General features: G+C 41.9%; 1 protein-coding gene across 1 annotated transcript in view; it reads right to left on the bottom strand.

The window, feature by feature from the left end:
* Positions 1-17,876, bottom strand: part of STK32A (serine/threonine kinase 32A) — a 363,613-nt gene that overhangs the window by 316,093 nt on the left and 29,644 nt on the right. The window lies entirely within an intron of this gene.

The raw sequence follows: 17,876 nt of genomic DNA, 5'->3' as shown, positions 1-17,876 counted from the left end.
TGTACTTTTATTAAGTCCATTGCCTGAACTGCTTTTAGTCCCAGTAATGGTACATGGTTACCACCCCGTAACACGGTAAATTCAACTCTATAACTCTTTCTGTTACATGGGTTTCGTATTTTTAGCTTACATGTCCCCATTGGTTTCAGAACACTTTTGTTGTACATCACCAGTACCTTGTCAGTTGGCTCAATAGAAACCTGTTTGTTTAGCAGATCAAATGAAATTACATTGCAGCTTGCTCCACAATCCAGCTGAAATCTAATGGGCTTCTCATCCAACAAGAATGTTGCATACAGCTGCTTGGCATCCTTCACTACTGACTGCCCGACTACATTGACTTTCTCTGTTGTAGACTGCATTTGTAGCCATGTAATGTCCTCTGCACTGTCAGTGTCTGGTGTCACAGTGTGGAGCTGTCTGTACTGTTTGCCTCTTCCTTGCCTGCAGACAGCAGAGTAATGATTCTTCTTGCCACATGACAACCATATGACCCCATATGCTGGACACTTGGTTTTGTCTCTCTCATGTCTTTTCCCACAATACTTGCAGTGGACAGTGTTTATAGGGTAGTCTGGTCCTGTCTTTCCTTTCATAGATACTGAATGTACCCTGTCATCATCATTCTCACTGGTGCCTGCCATCATCTTCAGGCTGTGCTTTGTGAGCTCAGCAGCCCTGCAGATTTGCATACATTTCTCTAAAGTCATGCCTTCCTCTCTCAGTAATCTTTCTTTGAGATGACAGTCCGTTATGCTACACACCATTCTGTCCTTGATTAGACTGTCCCTGATCTCTCCAAAGCCACATGTTTCTGCAAGTCTCCTCAGCTCTGTCAGATATCTGTCCACATTTTCACCATCCTCCTGATGTCTTGTGTAAAACTTATATCTTTCCACTGTCTCATTCTTCTTTGGGTCACAGTGTTTATCAAATGCCTGCACAATGCTTGCTAGGAGGAGGTTGTCTGTGTCTGGGAGCAAGGTGTGGGCTAATTCTCTGCCATTTTCCCCAATTAGGTAATAAAACAGCTTTACTTTCCGTTTGTCATCAGTGGGGCCCACAGTCAGATCCACATACAGTGTAAACTCTTCCTTCCAATGTCTCCAAGTCTGGGACAGATTACATGAAGTGACATCCAGTTTCTGAGGGGGCTTCAGACCAGTCTCCATTTTTCTGTACTGTCAGGGAATCTGTACTTACAGTTGCAGTGATCTGTGCAGTTCCAGCCTCATTTAAGCTCTAAGAATTTGCAGGTTCTGTGCCCGGCTGCCACCATGTTCTGTTTGATGAATCCTGTCATAAGTCACACTCTGTGAGTATCTCCAGGCTCTTTATTCACATCATGTCTCAACCTCCATTACATGAATTCTGAGTACAACAACATCCAACAAGTTCCAAACAAAGAATATAGAACACACATAAAAGTAGTGAGACCCCTAGAGGCCACATGAACATATAACATATTGCTACAGTTGTATTTCATGTTAGTGGTAATTGTTGGTAAATATCTTTTGTGCTTAATTACGAAAACATTGAAAATGTGACAACATTTTTTTAACATTTTGCAATTTTCAAACTTTAACGCCTTCATAACCCGGAGGTATTTTCGTTTTTGAATTTAGTTTTTTGCTCCCTTCATCCCAGAGCCATAACTTTTTTTATTTTTCAGTCAATATGGCCATGTGAGGGTTTGTTTTTTGTGGGACGAGTTGTACTTTTGAACGACTCCATTGGTTTTAACATATTCTGTACTGGAAAACAGGAAAAAATTCAAAGTGACGTGAAATTGCAAAAAGTGCAATTCCACAATTTTATTTTGTTTTACTTTTTAACTATGTTCACGAATTGCTAAAACTGACCTGCCATTGTGATTCCCCAGGTCATTACAAGTTCATAGACATCAAATATGTGCAAGTTCTTTTTTATCTAAGTGTTTAAAACAAATTTTAAAAGTTTGTTAAAAAAAAACAAATTGCGCCATTTTCTGATACCCATAGCATCTCCATTCTTTGTGATCTTGGGTTGGGTGAGGACTCATGTTTTGCACGCCGAACTGATGTTTTTAAAGATACTATTTTGGTGAAGATACGATCTTTTGATTGCCCGTTATTGCATTTTAATGCAATGCTGCAGCGACCAAAAGAACATAATTCTGACATTTTGACTTTTTTTTCATTACGCCATTTAGCGATCTGGTTAATTCTTTTTTTATTTTGATAGATCAGGCAATTCTGAATACGGCAATACCAAATATGTGTATGTTTGGTTTTTTTATTATTGCTTTATTTTGAATGGGGCAAAAGGGGGATGATTTGAACTTTCATATTTTTTTGTATATATTTATAAAAACATTTTTTTTACTCTTGGTATGCTTCAATATTCTCCATGGGAGACTGGAAGCTGCCATTACCCAATCGCCTCTGCTACATACAGACGATGATCAGATCACCTGTATGTAGCAGAATTGCTGACTTACTATGATCCAGCATTGACAACCATAGAAGTCTGCTGAAGAACTCTGGTTGTTATGCCAACCCATAGGCGACCTGCGGTCATGTGACATGGGTGCCGATGGGCGGGATTTCCGGCGTGCTTGCCGGAAGAGTGTGTTAAATTTCGCTGTCAGAGTTTGACAGTGGCATTTAATGGGTTAACAACCGCAGGAGGATCGTGATTCCTCCAGCGGCTGTTAGCTGTTCAAAACAGCTGACATGTGCTGGAAAAGATGTGACTTACCGCCAGAGCCCACATCAAAGGGAGGGTATCTGACATCAGCATATTATTACACCTGATGTGAGAAAGGGGTTAAATGTATATGCCCTTAAACCAGATAGTTATACCACACAGGAAGTGAGAAGGGCTAAAAAAATTTCAGCAATTTCTAATTTTTCTAACAAAATTTATTTTAGGGACCACATCCCTTTTGAAGTGACTGAGGGACCTATATGACAGAAAATACACAAAAGTGGCACAATTTTAAAAACTACACCTCTTAAATTGTAATTCAAAATTTTTTTTTATCCCATTAAGGGCTTCACCAGAATTAAAACAATGTGGAAGGAAAAAAATGAAAATGTTACTTTTTCCCACCAAAACATTGATTTAGCCCCAAATTTTGCATTTTCAAAAGGGTAACCGGAGAAAATGGACCTTACACTTTGTTATGCACTTTTTCCCAAGTACGCTGGTACCCCATAAGTGGTGAAAAACTACTGTTTGGGTACACAGCAGGGAAGGAGTGTCCTTCAACATTTGGAGCCCTAAATTGGTTGTAATAGAGGATGCCATGCTGAATTTTCAGAACTCCTGATGTGCCTAAACAGTGGAAACCCCCATAAGAGACCACATTTTGGAAACTACATCCCCAAGGAACTTATCTACAGGTATGGTGAGCATCTTGAATGCTTCACAGAATTTTATAACGTAGAGCCATGAAATTGAAAAAACACATTATTCCCACAAAAATGTTGCTTTATCCCCAAATGTTTACATTTTTACAAAAGTAACAGGAGAAAATGAACTCTAAAATTAGTCATGAGCTTTCTCCTAAGTACACTGGTACACTACATGTGGTGGAAAACTACTGTTTTGTAGAACGGAAATGCTCTGAAGGGAAAAAGCGCCAATTGAATTCAGCAGAAACCCCCACAAGTGACCCCATTTTGTAAACTAAACCTCTTGAGGAATTCATCTAGGGGTGTAGTGAGCATTTTTAACTCTCAGGCGATTCACAGAATTTTATAACATTGGTCTAAGTAAAAGTTTAATTTTCAAAAGGGATACTAAGAAACAATGAACCAAATAATTTGTAGTGCAATTTCTCCTAAGTACACCAATACCCTATAAGGGGTCAAAAACTACTTTTGAGGAAAAGTGGAAAGCTCAGAAGGGAAGGAGTGCCATACTGGAGTTCAGATTTTGGTGAAATAGTTTGAGGGTGTCATGTCACATTTGCAGAGACCCTGAGGTGCCAGAACATCCCATAAGTGACCCCATTTTACAAACGACATATCCAAATTAATTCATCTATGGGTACAGTGAGCATATTAACACCAGATGTGTCTCAGAAAATGTTATACCATTGAGGGGTGAAGAAAGAACAATTATATTTTTACAGCTAAAATGTTGTTTTGACCCCAAGTTTTACATTTTTAGATGGTCTTATGGGAAAAAATTGGCCTCACAGTTTGTTGTGCTATTTCTCCTGAGTGCACCAATAGCCGATATGTAATCTGGAACTACTTATCAGGCACAGTGAAAAACTTAGAAGGGAAGGAGCGCCACAGTGTAGTGCAGATTTGACTTTTCTGGTTTGCGGGCGCCATGACCCATTGGAAGAGCCCCTGCGGTGTTAGACCAGCAGAACCCCCCCATAAGTGACCACATTTTACAAACTACACCTCTGAATGAATTCATCTAAGGGTGCAATGATCACAGGTGTGTCACAGAATTGCACACCATTGGGTAGTGAAGAACAAAATATTACATTTCTTAGCCCCAGATTTTATATTTTTGCATGGGGAAATAAGTAAAACTGTCAAAAAAATTAGTCACAATTTCTACAGTTCTGTACTATGGCTAAACTTGGGAGGGAAGGAGCGATATTTGATCCTTGGAGAACAAACTATTGTAGAATAGTTTGCGGACTCCATATACAGAGCCCCTATGTGCCAGAAGAGAAGAATCCACCCTCAAGTGACCCCATTTTGGAAATTAAAGTTCTCTGGGAATTTATTTATAGATGTAGTTATAATTTTGATTTCATACGTGTTTGCCAGAAACAAGCAGGACCGGATGTTGCTGAGTGAAAATTGCAAGTCTGCCATTGTAGTGCCGGTACGCCCTTGTGCCCATACATTGTGCCCAGCTAGTGCTTCTGGAGACATGGGCCCCATAAATTAGGCGAGCTGTTATCACTACAGAAATGCCAAACACGTGGACACTAAATGTGGTTTAGGCACACTGTGGAGCTCAGAAGGGAGGGGGGGGGGGCGCATTTGGATGGTAGAGTGCAGAATTTGCTGGATTTCTTTTGGAAGGCGAGGAGTCATAGCGCTTCTCCAGACTCTTTGTGCTACCTGTAATATGCAAGCTCTATATATTTCCGCTAACAGATAACAGACCTGAGTTTGGACTTGAATTTTTGAATTTTTTGTAGATTAAGTTGAAGCTTTTGTTGGGAACATTTTGCATACCATTATTAGATCATGTTAATCTTGTGCTCTACGCTGAAGTACTTACATCGGGTTTTAAATCTAAATCTCTGAGTGACGTGATTCAGATGAAACACCTAAAGAGCTCAATCACTATATTGAGGCAGAAGAGATACTCTGGACTTCGTCTGACCTCTTTTCAGTAATGTTCTTCTTTTCAGAAGTGCAAAAAATTGACCAACCGCGCTTATATGCACACTTAAAAAGACAAATACCACTGAATAGAGCTATCACGTGCCGAACATGTGCACCACTTCTACGTTTTTCACCCACTGCTGGTTTTGGCTTACAAATACTGATGTAAAATACTGACCACATACTTAACATGTAAATATGGCCTTGCACAGGAAAATCCAATGACAGTTGGCACAATTATTAGAAAATGGAAGAAACACAAGATGACTGTCAATCTTCCTCGGTCTGGGCTCCATTTAAGATCTTGCTATGTGGGATAAGGATGATTCTGAGAAAGGGCAGCAATAAGCCAAGAACTACATGGGAGGACCTTGTCAATGACCTGAAGAGAGCTAATTCCACAGTCACAAACATTACCGTTAATTACACACTATGCAGTCATGGATTAAAATTCTGCAGAACACGCAATGTCCCCCTGCTCATGTGAGCACATGTTCGGGCCCATTTGAAGTTTGCCAATGACCATCTGGATGATCCAGAAAAGGCATTACAGTAGGTAATATGGTCAGATGAGACCACAATAGAACATTTTGTTATCAACTCCACTCGCTGAATTTGGAGGAAGAAGGATGAGTGCAACCCCAAGAACACTGTCCCAACCGTGAAGCATGGTGGGGGAAACGTCCTACTTTGGGGATGCTTTTCTGCAAAGGGGACAGGATAAATGTACCATATTGAAGGGAGGACGGATGGATTAATGTATCGTGAGATTTTGCCCAACAACTTCCTTCCCTCAGTAAGAGCATTGAAGATGGGTCATGGCTGGGTCTTCAATCATTACAATGACCTGAAAAGCACAGCCAAGGCAACTAAGGAGTGGCTTCGTAATAAGAATTTCAAGATCCTGGAGTCGCTTAGTCAGTCTCCAGACTTGAACCCAATAAAAATATCTTTTGAGGGAGCTGAAACTTAATGTTGCCCAGCAACAGACCCAAAACCTGAAATATTTGGAGAAGATCTGCATGGAGGAGTAGGCCAAAATCCCTGCTGCAGTGTGTGCAAACTTGGTCAATATTAAGTTCTGTTTTACTATTGTATCAAATACTTATTTTATGCAATAAAATGCAAATTAATTATGTAAGGCTAGTGACACATTTGCGTTAGAATTTGCAGCGTTTAATCCGCAACCTCAAACGCACGGAAAACAGAATGAAAACATGTACAAACGCAGCGTTTTTAGAGGCATAAGGTAAGGCACGAGGTTACAAAAAACGCTGCGTTTTCACGCTTTTTCATGCGTTTTCATTTTTTGTGTGCATGGTAGAAAATTTAACAGGAGAAAAATCTAGATAAACAGACACCGCCAATGGGACTACAGTGGGCGTGTATTATGGGATATCTATATATAGACCCTTGGACTGCTGAAATCTTAACAGTTTGCTACTATATCCTGCATCATGATGGATCTTCGCATGGAGAGCTTTTATTTCAACGTGGATTTAAGTATCAAGCTGTTTCTTGCCTGTGCGTTTGCTTGGGAGCAACAAAGAAATAGAGAATGACAGAGAAGGACACGGCATATATATTTTTGGAGACACCCCATTATTGAACTCCGGGAGAGCCGTGGAGCCTACCACATGCTATATGGCGAGCTTAATGCCAACCCGGACAAATTCCCGGAATATACCAGGATGTATCAAGACTCTTTTCGGGATTTGCTTGGTCGCGTTCAAGGAGCCATCCGGAGACAGGACACCCAGCTCCGTAGAGCGTTTCCTGCAGAGGAACGTCTCCTGGTTACATTACAGTACGTAATATTTCTAAACAAATGCCAGTCATAATTATTGTTGGTTTGCCATGTATTATTTGTATTTTCATTTATGTCTTTAGCTAAACACCACCATTAATCAAATTGATTGTAATTTTATTTTTTCAGATTATCATCCCACCACTTTCAGTACTGGCTTGGAATTTCCACCTTGTCTGGAATAGTTGCGGACACCTGTCGGGCTTTGTGGAACCTTCTCCAGGATGAATTTATCCCCTACCCACCATGGACATGTGGATGGAAATTGCAGAAAAATTCTGGAGTGTGCATGATTTTCCCAACTGTTTGGGAGCGATGGATGGAAAGCACAAATGCATTATCAAACCCGCTAGAACTGGATCGGAGTACCTCAACTACAATAAATATTTTTCTGTAGTACTGATGGCAATAGCAGATTCAGACTGTTGCTTTATCGCCATGGACATTGGAGCTTTAGGCCGTGGCAATGACTCCCAAACTTTCAATAACTCTGATATGGGCCAACGTGTGTATGGCAAAAATTTTAATTATCCCTTGCCACGACCTCTCCCCAACTCTCAAGGCCCACCAATGCCATTTGTTATGGTTGGGGATGAGGCCTTTCAGATGTGTGAAAACCTACTGAATCCATATTCCAGTCGGGGCTTGAACTACACTAAAAGGATTTATAACTACAGACTGACCAGGGCTCTAAGAACAGTGGAGTGTACCTTTGGAATTCTCGTCTCAAAATGGTGCATTCTTGGGACAGCCATTAATCTAAAAATGGAGACAGTCGATGAAGTGGTCAAAGCCTGTGTGGTTCTCCACAATTACATAATGGCTAAAGAGCGACCCAACATTGAACTGGATGAACCTGTTGCAAACCCATTGCCAGATTACCAGCATCACCCGCTGCGGTCAACTGTTGAAGTTGGCCACATGCGGGACCAATTTGCTGCCTATTTTGATTCTTATATTGGACGTGTGGCATGGCAAGAAAATATTGTGTAAAATGTCCTGTTGGGTTTAGGTCTGTACCAGTTATGTTTTAAATGTTACTAATATTTTTTGTTAATAAACTATGTGTTTTTATATCTTGACCGAGTCTCCTATGTATTTCCTCTAAAAAACACTTGCTAGTGATCAAAGTAGTTGACGTCATTACATCCTGATTCTGTTCTGCAGTATCTATTGGATGCAGACTGAAGAGAAGATGGAGGTATAATACAAAGCAGATCTATACTCATCAGGTCATGTGTCACAAATAATGACTTCATGAGCACAAAACGCAGCCACATGGATTCACTATTTCTGACACCTGACCAGGTGAGTATAGATATGCCTTGTATGACCTCCATCGTCTCTTCAGTTTGTGTGAAATAGATCACGTATACTGGAGAAAAAATGGAGGCTATACAAGGCAGTTCTCTACTCACCTGGTCAGGTGTCATAACTAATGAGTTTTTTTAAACATGACCTGTTGAGTATAGTTCTGCTTTGTATTACCGCCATTTTCTCTTCAGTCTGCGACACAGATTAAGCAGACTGAAGAGATTATGGAGAAAATACAAGTAAATTTTTTTGCCACCTCACATCTCTATTCCAAACACACAAAGCTGCAGTGTTGTACTTACTAACTATGGAGCTATGAGTTGGTAAAAAAATAAAATGTGCAACGCAGTGTTTTATTCGGTGCACGGTGTGTGATGACGACGGCGAAATACACAAATATCCAAACAGTATTGGGGGCAAAAAACATTATTTATTTTTTAACAAATAACTAAATTTAACTGCGCCTGCTTGGGGTGAAGTGACGGAACTGTGGGGTGTGTAGCTGTGGGGCCTGGCTAAGTGTGGACGACGCAGGGGTGGCAGGAGAAGGGGCAATTAAAGTAGTGGGGTCTGGGAGTTCGGGGATGGGGCTTGACGCATGAGAAGAAGGTTGTGGTGTGGAAGGCCATGCCAGGGTCCTGCTGCTGTTGCATGGTTGTGGTGCAGAAGGCCATGCCAGGTTCCTGCTGCTGTTGCATGGCTGTGGTGTGGAAGGCCATGCCAGCTGCTGATGGTGGCAGTGGAGGAGGTCCAAGCAGGAGCAGCAGTTGTCATGGTGGTGGCGGTGGGCTGTCCTACAGCACTCGGCATAGTGGTGGTGCTGTAGTGGTGTCCGGCAGTGCTTGGAATGGTGGTGGCCATGCAGTGGTATGCAGCAGAGGTCAGCATTGATGTCAAGCATGACAGTGTTGGCGCACGTGGAAATGCCGCCACTGTCTGCTTAAAATACCGACTGCTGGCCTCTGGAGGTCGGCTTTCACTTGGTCAAGGCTTTTGGTGACCTCCTGGATAAGTGTATTCATATGGTTTATGGCACTATCCAGTCGGTCACCCATCGCCTTGAGTCCATCATGAAAGACCAAGCTCAAGTGCAAAAACTCTGGCATGAGTGACCTGTCCGAGGCCCTCTGACGCTGCCGGGAAGAGCCCCAAAAAAAAGAGTTAGAGGACTGGGACAGGGGAACACCTGATGGACCAGCTTTCTGGTCTCCAGTCTGTGTGGCAGGCCCACTTGCTGCAGCGCTGCTGGAAGGCTGGGACGGGTCCATGGCTGTTTGATGAAGGACCGCTCCAGAACCAGGGTCAAGAGTGCTGCTCCATGTACTGTGAAAAAAGAAGAAAAAAATACATTAATACAAAACATTTACAATAGTAAAGCGCCAACTCCTGTGGAATAGAAAAATACAGATTAGGCAATCAAACACAACCCATTACACCACAAAAAAATACTTACATTCTCTGGGCAAGGACCGGTCTTAAAAATGCAAGGATGCGGTAATATTTGTAGTTGCGGATCCTTGCTCCAGAACCACTAGGAACCCCGCTCTCTAGACAAAGGTCCTTGTTGAAGCGATCCTTCATCGAACACCAACGTGTTTTGACTTTGAGCACTGTTAAAAAACATAAATAATGGTTAGACAATGCACTTTTGACCATGATCACATGAGAGTTTCTCTCATTGAGTTGTGTGATCCCGGCCAAGGTCACTGCTTCAGCACACTGCATTGCAATACTTACAAAATGCCATTCGGACCCGAGTCGGGGCATTGTCCCAGCCATCCCACATCGCTTTGGCCACCTCATTCCATAGCCGCCGGATCGTCACGTTGTCCGAGTGCTGCGGAAACTGGGTGTCCCACAACGGGACTCGCTCATGGACCAGGGAGATTAGGAGGTCATTTTTAATGAGGTCCTCATCCCCTTCTGGAACCTAAAAAATAAATAAAGACATTAATGTTGGAGACATTAACATAAGGAAAAGAAAGAAAACAGAAACAGAAAACTGGCATGAATATTCAAAGTCAAGAAAAAAAGGAGTCAAGAAAAAAAAGGTAACGAAAGAGGAAAGAAAAGAAATGAACATTCAAGAATAGTAAAGTCAGGATACAATAAACAGTCAGCCAGGTATACTTACACGCTGCCGCCTTGCCACCCGAGCGTCTCCACTCTGCTCCTGCTCAGCCTCTGCCACAGCAGTGGAGGAACTGCTCTAAAAAAAAAAAAAGAGAAAAAAAAAGTTTGTCACAAGTGTAGATGTGACAGTGAATACTTACCAATCTGTAGAGGTGAGTACTCACTTCACTGACATTTCCACCTTGTGCAGGCCCAAGCCGTTGCTCCTCAGAAGAAGAAGATGACATTCTGATGCATGCAGAAAGAAAAAAATGACAGAAATTAGGACAAATAGAGACAGAAAATAGCAAATACAGACATTGGCTTTGATATACTCATTGTTGTGAATTCCGCTCTTGGGCTCCCTCCGGTGGTTGTAAGTGACACTTTTGTGAGTTCTGCTCTTGGGCTCCCTCTTGTGGTTTCAAGTTGTATGGCTGCTCCTTGGAGTTAGCTGTCAACAGCTGCTTTCACTGATCGTCTTTTCTGCTCGGCTATTTATGTCTGCTCTGTCCTTCAGCTAGTGCCACTTGTAAATGTTCCTGGTTGGATTCACATCTCTTTGGAGTTCCCTGTTTTCCTGACCAGTTCTGCAAAGCTAAGTTTTTGCTTGCTCTTTTCTGTTCACAGTTTGTGGACTTATCCGCTCTGTGCTTCTATGTTTGTCCAGCGTTATCAGTATGAATTAATTCTGTCTTGCTGGAAGCTCTGGGAAGCAGATTTACCCTCCACACCTTTAGTCAGGTGTGGAGATTTTTAGTAAACTCTGCATGGATTTTTGTAGTGTTTTATACTGACCGCACAGTATTCCATCCTGTCCTATCTATCAAGCTAGACTGGCCTCCTGTGCCATCCTGGTTTCATTCTGTGTATGTCTTTTCCCTCTCCACTCGCAGTCATTATTTGTGGGGGGCTAATCTATCCTTTGGGAATTTTCTCTGAGGCAAGATAGCTTTCCTGCTTCTATCTTTAGGGGTAGTTAGCTCTTAGGCTGTGACGAGATGCCTAGGGAGAGTTAGGAGCATTCCACGGCTACTTCTAGTGTTGTGTTGAGCTTAGGGACTGCGGTTACTACAGTTACCACTTCCTTCAGAGCTCGTTCCATGTTGCTCCTAAACCACCGTATCATAACAACTCACATTGTTCAGAGTGTTGTTTCCTCCAAGGTGCTTTCCTGTTTCTGGTCTCCTTTGCAGTCTGCTGCGTAGTGACCTGCCAATGCCCACTCTCTCCTTTTATCAGTTTGTAGGTCAGGGGTGGCTAATCAGTGTCTAAACATGTTTTCCTGTGGTACAATGCATGCATTAACAAACACAAGCAAACACATGTGCTTTCGAACACATGCATTCACATAGACCATAATGCGTTTTTTGCCACATTCCTTGCACTAATGCGGCGCCCCAGGGTCCTGGTCGTCGCAGTGGTATTGCTTTTCTCTCGGGGAGAGTGATGTTACGTTTGGAGGCAAAGAAGGATAACTGCATCCAGGTATCACAAACATGCAACACATTTCACACTCCAGGCCACCAGGGGGAGCTCTTGCTCCTATTTATTAGGTCACTCCCCACATAGGTAAAACTGGTCGCCTGTAGGGAAAGTTAGTCAGTTGCTGGCTGAGCTCCGCCGCAAAACGCAACCTATTGCAGGCACCTGAGTCCCTAATGTTAAAGATAGGAATACACGACGCATGCGGATAATTGCGGCACAAACGCTGCGGACACACCCGCAAATGTGAAACCAGCCTAAAAATCATACAATATGATTTTCTGTAATTTTTTTTTAAGATTCTGTCTCTCACAGTTGACATGTACCTACAATAAAAATTACAGACCTCTAGATTCTTTGGAGGTGGGAAAACTTGCAAAATCAGCAGTGCATCAAATACTTATTTTCCCCACTGTATGTAGAGCAGGCATCTCCACCAAAGGGCTTATATCTGATATCTATCGACTATATAGAAGATATCCCAAATCACTTATATATGAGAAAACATGAGAGATTTCTGCTGGAAACCTTGTCCCATGATGCCTAGCAGGGAGTCTGGAGGAGAGCAGCTAAAACCTCCACATTTCAGTTATAGAGACAAATCAATATAAGTATAAGGCTGCCGTCACACTAGCAGTATTTGGTTTGTATTTTACATCAGTATTTGTAAGCCAAAACCAGGAGTGGGTGATAAATGCAGAAGTGGTGCATATGTTTCTGTTATACTTTTCCTCTAATTGTTCCACTCCTGGTTTTGGCTTACAATTACTGATGTAAAATACTGACCAAATACTGATAGTGTGACGGCAGCCTAAAATTGATCTCTACTGCATTAATTTAACCCTAACATTCCTAGTTGCTGTTGGAGATGTGACAACTGTGAGGTGGATTTACCTCACCTATTCTGGAGTTGTATGGGTATTCAGGGTTTCTGGAAATTTGCTAAAGCTGTTACAAGGTAGTGGGTCTTCAGATACCGCTTAATACTAAGTTTTACTCTCTCACTATCCCACCATTTCAGTTTAACTGCAAAGTTCCTCAACTTTTACTCCACATGACCACAGCGGCTTGATGTTTCATAGCGTTTAAATAGAAGTTGACTTAACCCCTTTCAAATAATGAGTTGATCGCATACAGGACACGTGAAGTACAGAAGATGTGTCATCTATTGAATAACACAGTTGATAATTTTGAAGCTGTCTGAACTCAATAGAGGAAAAAAAAGGAAATCTCCAGCGTGAAACTTGGATAAAAGTTCAATATATTTAGACAAATCCATTAAAATCCTTATTTCATAGCGGCACTGCAAATGATGGGGTACATAATACGACCAACGCGTTTTGGTCAGGACACCATGATTAAGACCTTAACAGGTCGAAACGCGTTGGTCGTATTATGTACCCCATCATTTGCTGTACCACTATGAAATAAGGATTTTAATGGAATGGTCTAAATAAATTGAACTTTTATCCAAGTTTCACACTGGAGATTTACTTCCCTTTTTTTTCCCTTTGTTGTGGACAACGCCTCTGATCCAGGCACCTCCTTGAGTGAATTACGTTCTGAATCAATCAAGACTTTTGTTCCTGAGCAAACTTGCACACAAGGACTTCTGCTTCAAACTGGTGAGCTGAATTTTTTCCCCTTCCATTTTTTCCTTTGCATACACATGTCTGAACTCAATGGGACATATTTTTTTTTACAAAGAAATTGCTAACGGTCAGGGCGATGTAAAGTAGGCCTGCTAATAAAGGCTGAAATAGATTTAGCTCCTTCTCTTTCCCCAAGTGTCAGTGTCATGTTTTGTCATTATACAGGTACAATGTTTGTTGCAAGAAATGGCCTCTTTGGTGTTGAGTTAATTTCATTTCCTGTTACCAATACTACTAAGTCAAACTAAAGCCCCCGTCACACATAGCGAGATCGCTAGCAAGATCGCTGCTGAGTCACAAGTTTTGTGACGCAACAGCGACCTCAGTAGCGATATCGCTATGTGTGACACGTAGCAGCGACCAGGCCCCTGCTGTGAGATCGTTGGTCGTGTCGGAATGGCCTGGACCGTTTTTTGATCGTTGAGGTCCCGCTGGGTAGCACACATCGCTGTGTTTGACACCCTACCAACGACTTTGTTGACAGGACGTCCCATTGAATCGTCATGAAATAGCATCGTTGTACAGGTCGCTACAGGTCGCCGCATCGCTGCTGCGTCGTTGGGGAGATCTCACTGTTTGACATCTCACCAGCGACCACATAGCGACGCAGCAACAATCCCTGACAGGTTGTATCGTTGTCGGGATCGCTTAAGCGTCGCTATGTGTGACGGGGCCTTAAGATGTAATGTTAGCTAACACTTTGAATATTCTCTACTGTTTTTTCTGAAACTTTATATTTCAAAAATATAATAAAAATTAGTTATAAACCCCCCCCACTACAATAGATAAATCACGAGGTCCAGTTGGCTTACACCCCTTGAGTACTGCAAGAATTAAGTACCATGACAATCAGACCATTATTTCTAATTTTTAATGACTATTTAATAACATAATCTGTTCCAGACTGGCACATATCAAATGTGGTGCAAAATATGCAACAAAAAGTATCAAAAATGTAGCTAGGAAACTATAGCCCAGTAGTACATTTAACCTCAAGTAATCCTGGAGTATTGCACATAGGATAACCTCATAACCCAGAATTAAGATTGCTTTATAAAGGAAGATCTGTCCTGTCAAACTAATCAAATCTGCTTCTATGATTTAATAAGTTCCACACTTGAGTACGTTTCTGGTGGCACAAGCCAGTTAACGTGAATCAGGTCCTTGGAGTACTGGGGGAGCGCAAATTCAATAGCAGGTAGCTGCTGCCAAATGCAAATAAAAATTATGGAATTCATTAAAAGAGGCATAGGTGCTTATGAGAAGAGCACAGCTCTGCCTTTAAACAAGTCACTAGTGCAGCTGTAATTACAATACTATATACAATTTTTGTCTCCAGTGTATGAGAAGGACATAATGGATGGGCATAATGTATGAGAAGGATGACCATGGAAATGGATGGGTTGACATACCAAGACACGTTATCAAACTTGGGGTTATTCAGTTTATAAATACGAAGGCTTCTTCTTGCAAGGAGGAATACTCTACACAACGACAAGGAGGCTTTATCTACTCCTAGAGGAAAGCAGGTTTAATCATCATAACAGATGACGATTCTGTAATGTCGTTACTCCGCCATTCGCTGTGTCATAGAGATGCTGTGAGTGACAGCTCGGCCGCCCTATGGATGGCAGAGGCATGTTAGGCTGTCAGTGCTGTGGATGACAGCTCTGCCGCCCAATGGATGGCAGAGGCGTGTTAGGCTGTCAGTGCTGTGGATGACAGCTCTGCCGCCCATTGGATGGCAGAGGTGTGTTGAGCTGTCAGTGCTGTGGATGACAGCTCTGCCGCCCAATGGATGGCGGAGGTGTGTTGGGCTGTCAGTGCTGTGGATGACACTTCTGCCTCCCAATGGATGGCAGAGGCGTGTTGGGCTGTCAGTGCTATGAGTGACAGCTCAGCCGCCCTATGGATAGAATGAGCTTGTTGTGTTGTCAATGTTGGGTTTGGGATACCTCTAGGTGATTTCCTTTCTAGATAATTGTCAGGCTATTTAACTGTTTGGCTATATTAGATAATTGTCAGTTGTAGCTTCAGGTCAGTGGCATGGTTACTCTGTGCTCTCTATTTTGATATTATGATCTTTTGTTGCCGGACCTTGGATTTGCCTGTCAACTCCCTGTTTGTATAACACATTTTGCCTTTGACATATTCTGATTTTAGTTACCAGACTACAGACTTTTGCCCTGACTAAACGTTTATCTTATACCTCTGTGTTTGATGTACCCTCCTGGCTTTTGACCTTGGACATCTTGACTACTCCGCCTCACGGCTAGTCTGTGAGTAGTGACTAGCGTCTGCCATTGACACCCTTTGTATAATTTTTAAGACAGTTTTATAAAGAAGTACTCAAAACATGTTGCACACCACATATCGGATGCATATACAGTCTCAGCCTCACTCAACTTGCCATGAAGCATTGACTGTCTGTAATATTTTTACTGACTGATCTGAATGTTTCCAGACAATATTTTATGCCTACAGACTTTGCAGATGTAAATCTGGCAGTGAGCTAAAGATCAAATCTAATTTTTATGTCACACAGGAATATCCTTTATGCTGTGACTTTTAGAAGTGTACAATTAAACCTCTATTTGGTGTGTAATTACACCTTTCTCTGCTCTTGTGTCCTCAGGTCTTTCCTAAAGTACATAACAAAAACATGTTGATGGTGGAAAGTTGCACCAAGCAAATGTCATCATACATAACCGGAAGACCTTTGCCTTTTTAAAAAAAAAAGTCACTAACAAATCTGAGAAGAAATGCTGCTAACATTCAGTATAATAGTAGTAGAATAGAAGTAGAATGTGAGCTGTGTACATTTATGTGGACAACAGATTTTAGGATAGGAAAATTAATCTATATTCTCCTTGCAGCTGCTTCCAGTCATTTGGATGGCGCTCACTGCACCATAAGTGCACTCTAATCAAGCCAATCGCTATTTGATCGACATCTTGCATACACTATAGAATGTCAGCCAAGGAGCATTGGGCATGCTTCCAGTGTACTGTGTCTAGCCATAACTGATAACACCAGCACCACCATTTAGACTGGAAGCGAGTGCCTACGTAGGAAATATAAGTTAATATTTCCTTTTTTTTTTGCTGACATATGCCATTTGAGGAGATTTTCTTTTGTTTACAACTATGCCCAGCAAAATTCCCCCCAAAAAATGGTATCCTTATCACCCGCTGCTCCTTAATAATACTGATTGGGTTCACCACCAACATCGCTTCCTCAAGGAGATTGGGAGATTAGCAGTGGACATGGGTAAGTCTATACCACACTAGTCTTCCTCAAGGAAACCATCGGGAGACCAGGGCAGCACCACAGAGGGGTGGGAGTTTCAGTAGGTGTATATTCACTATCTGCAGCGAAAAAGCCACAGCAAAATGTAGTTTTCTGATGTACACAATGTTTAAATTGTCTCTTCAGAGAGGAAGAGGACTAGAACTCTAGTGCCACCTATTGGAAGTAGCAATCTAACAGTCAATGTCGACCCCTTAACGAGCCTTGTCACATGACTTAGGATAATAGCCAAACCAGAATCTCAATTGAGATTCTGGTTTGGCTATTATCCTAAGTCATGTGACAAGACTCGTTAAAGGGTCGACATTGACTGTTAGGATTGCTACTTCCAATAGGTGGCACTAGAGTTTTAGTCCTCTTCCTCTCTGAAGAGACAATTTGCATATTTCCCAAAGGAGCATTGCGGCTTTAAGTCTCCTCACCTCGACATGCTTATCATGTCACTCTCCGCAAGAAGAAAAGATACTTCTTGGATCAACAATGTTTAAGGCAGTCTTCTACATTGCTTTTTGGCTGCTGCCAAGTACTGCACCTTTTTGGCTGCTGCCAAGTACTGCACCTATCTCAAATTCAATGGGCACTCAATTCAAATGAATGGAAGACAAAGCAAAGTACACTAAAGCAACCAATAAGCAATATACAGGAGTGCTGTGTAGCGCCCGGTATATCACTTATGTAAAAAAAAACAAAAAAACTTTATTCTAGAGCGTGCTGGTTGTTTAAATAGAAAAAAACCCTGTAGGTGACGTATAAAACAAGGATTTTCCAGCAAATTTGCAGTGAAATCCAAAGAGGAAGTAGAAATGGCTAAGCCTGAGGCAAAGCCCAAGGCTTTTTTCCTTTTCT

The sequence above is a fragment of the Ranitomeya imitator genome, chromosome 4 (genome assembly GCF_032444005.1).
Source record: "Ranitomeya imitator isolate aRanImi1 chromosome 4, aRanImi1.pri, whole genome shotgun sequence".
Taxonomy (NCBI): domain Eukaryota; kingdom Metazoa; phylum Chordata; class Amphibia; order Anura; family Dendrobatidae; genus Ranitomeya; species Ranitomeya imitator.
The sequence above is the reverse complement of the archived record's forward strand: the minus strand, read 5'-3'. Positions and strand labels throughout refer to the sequence as shown.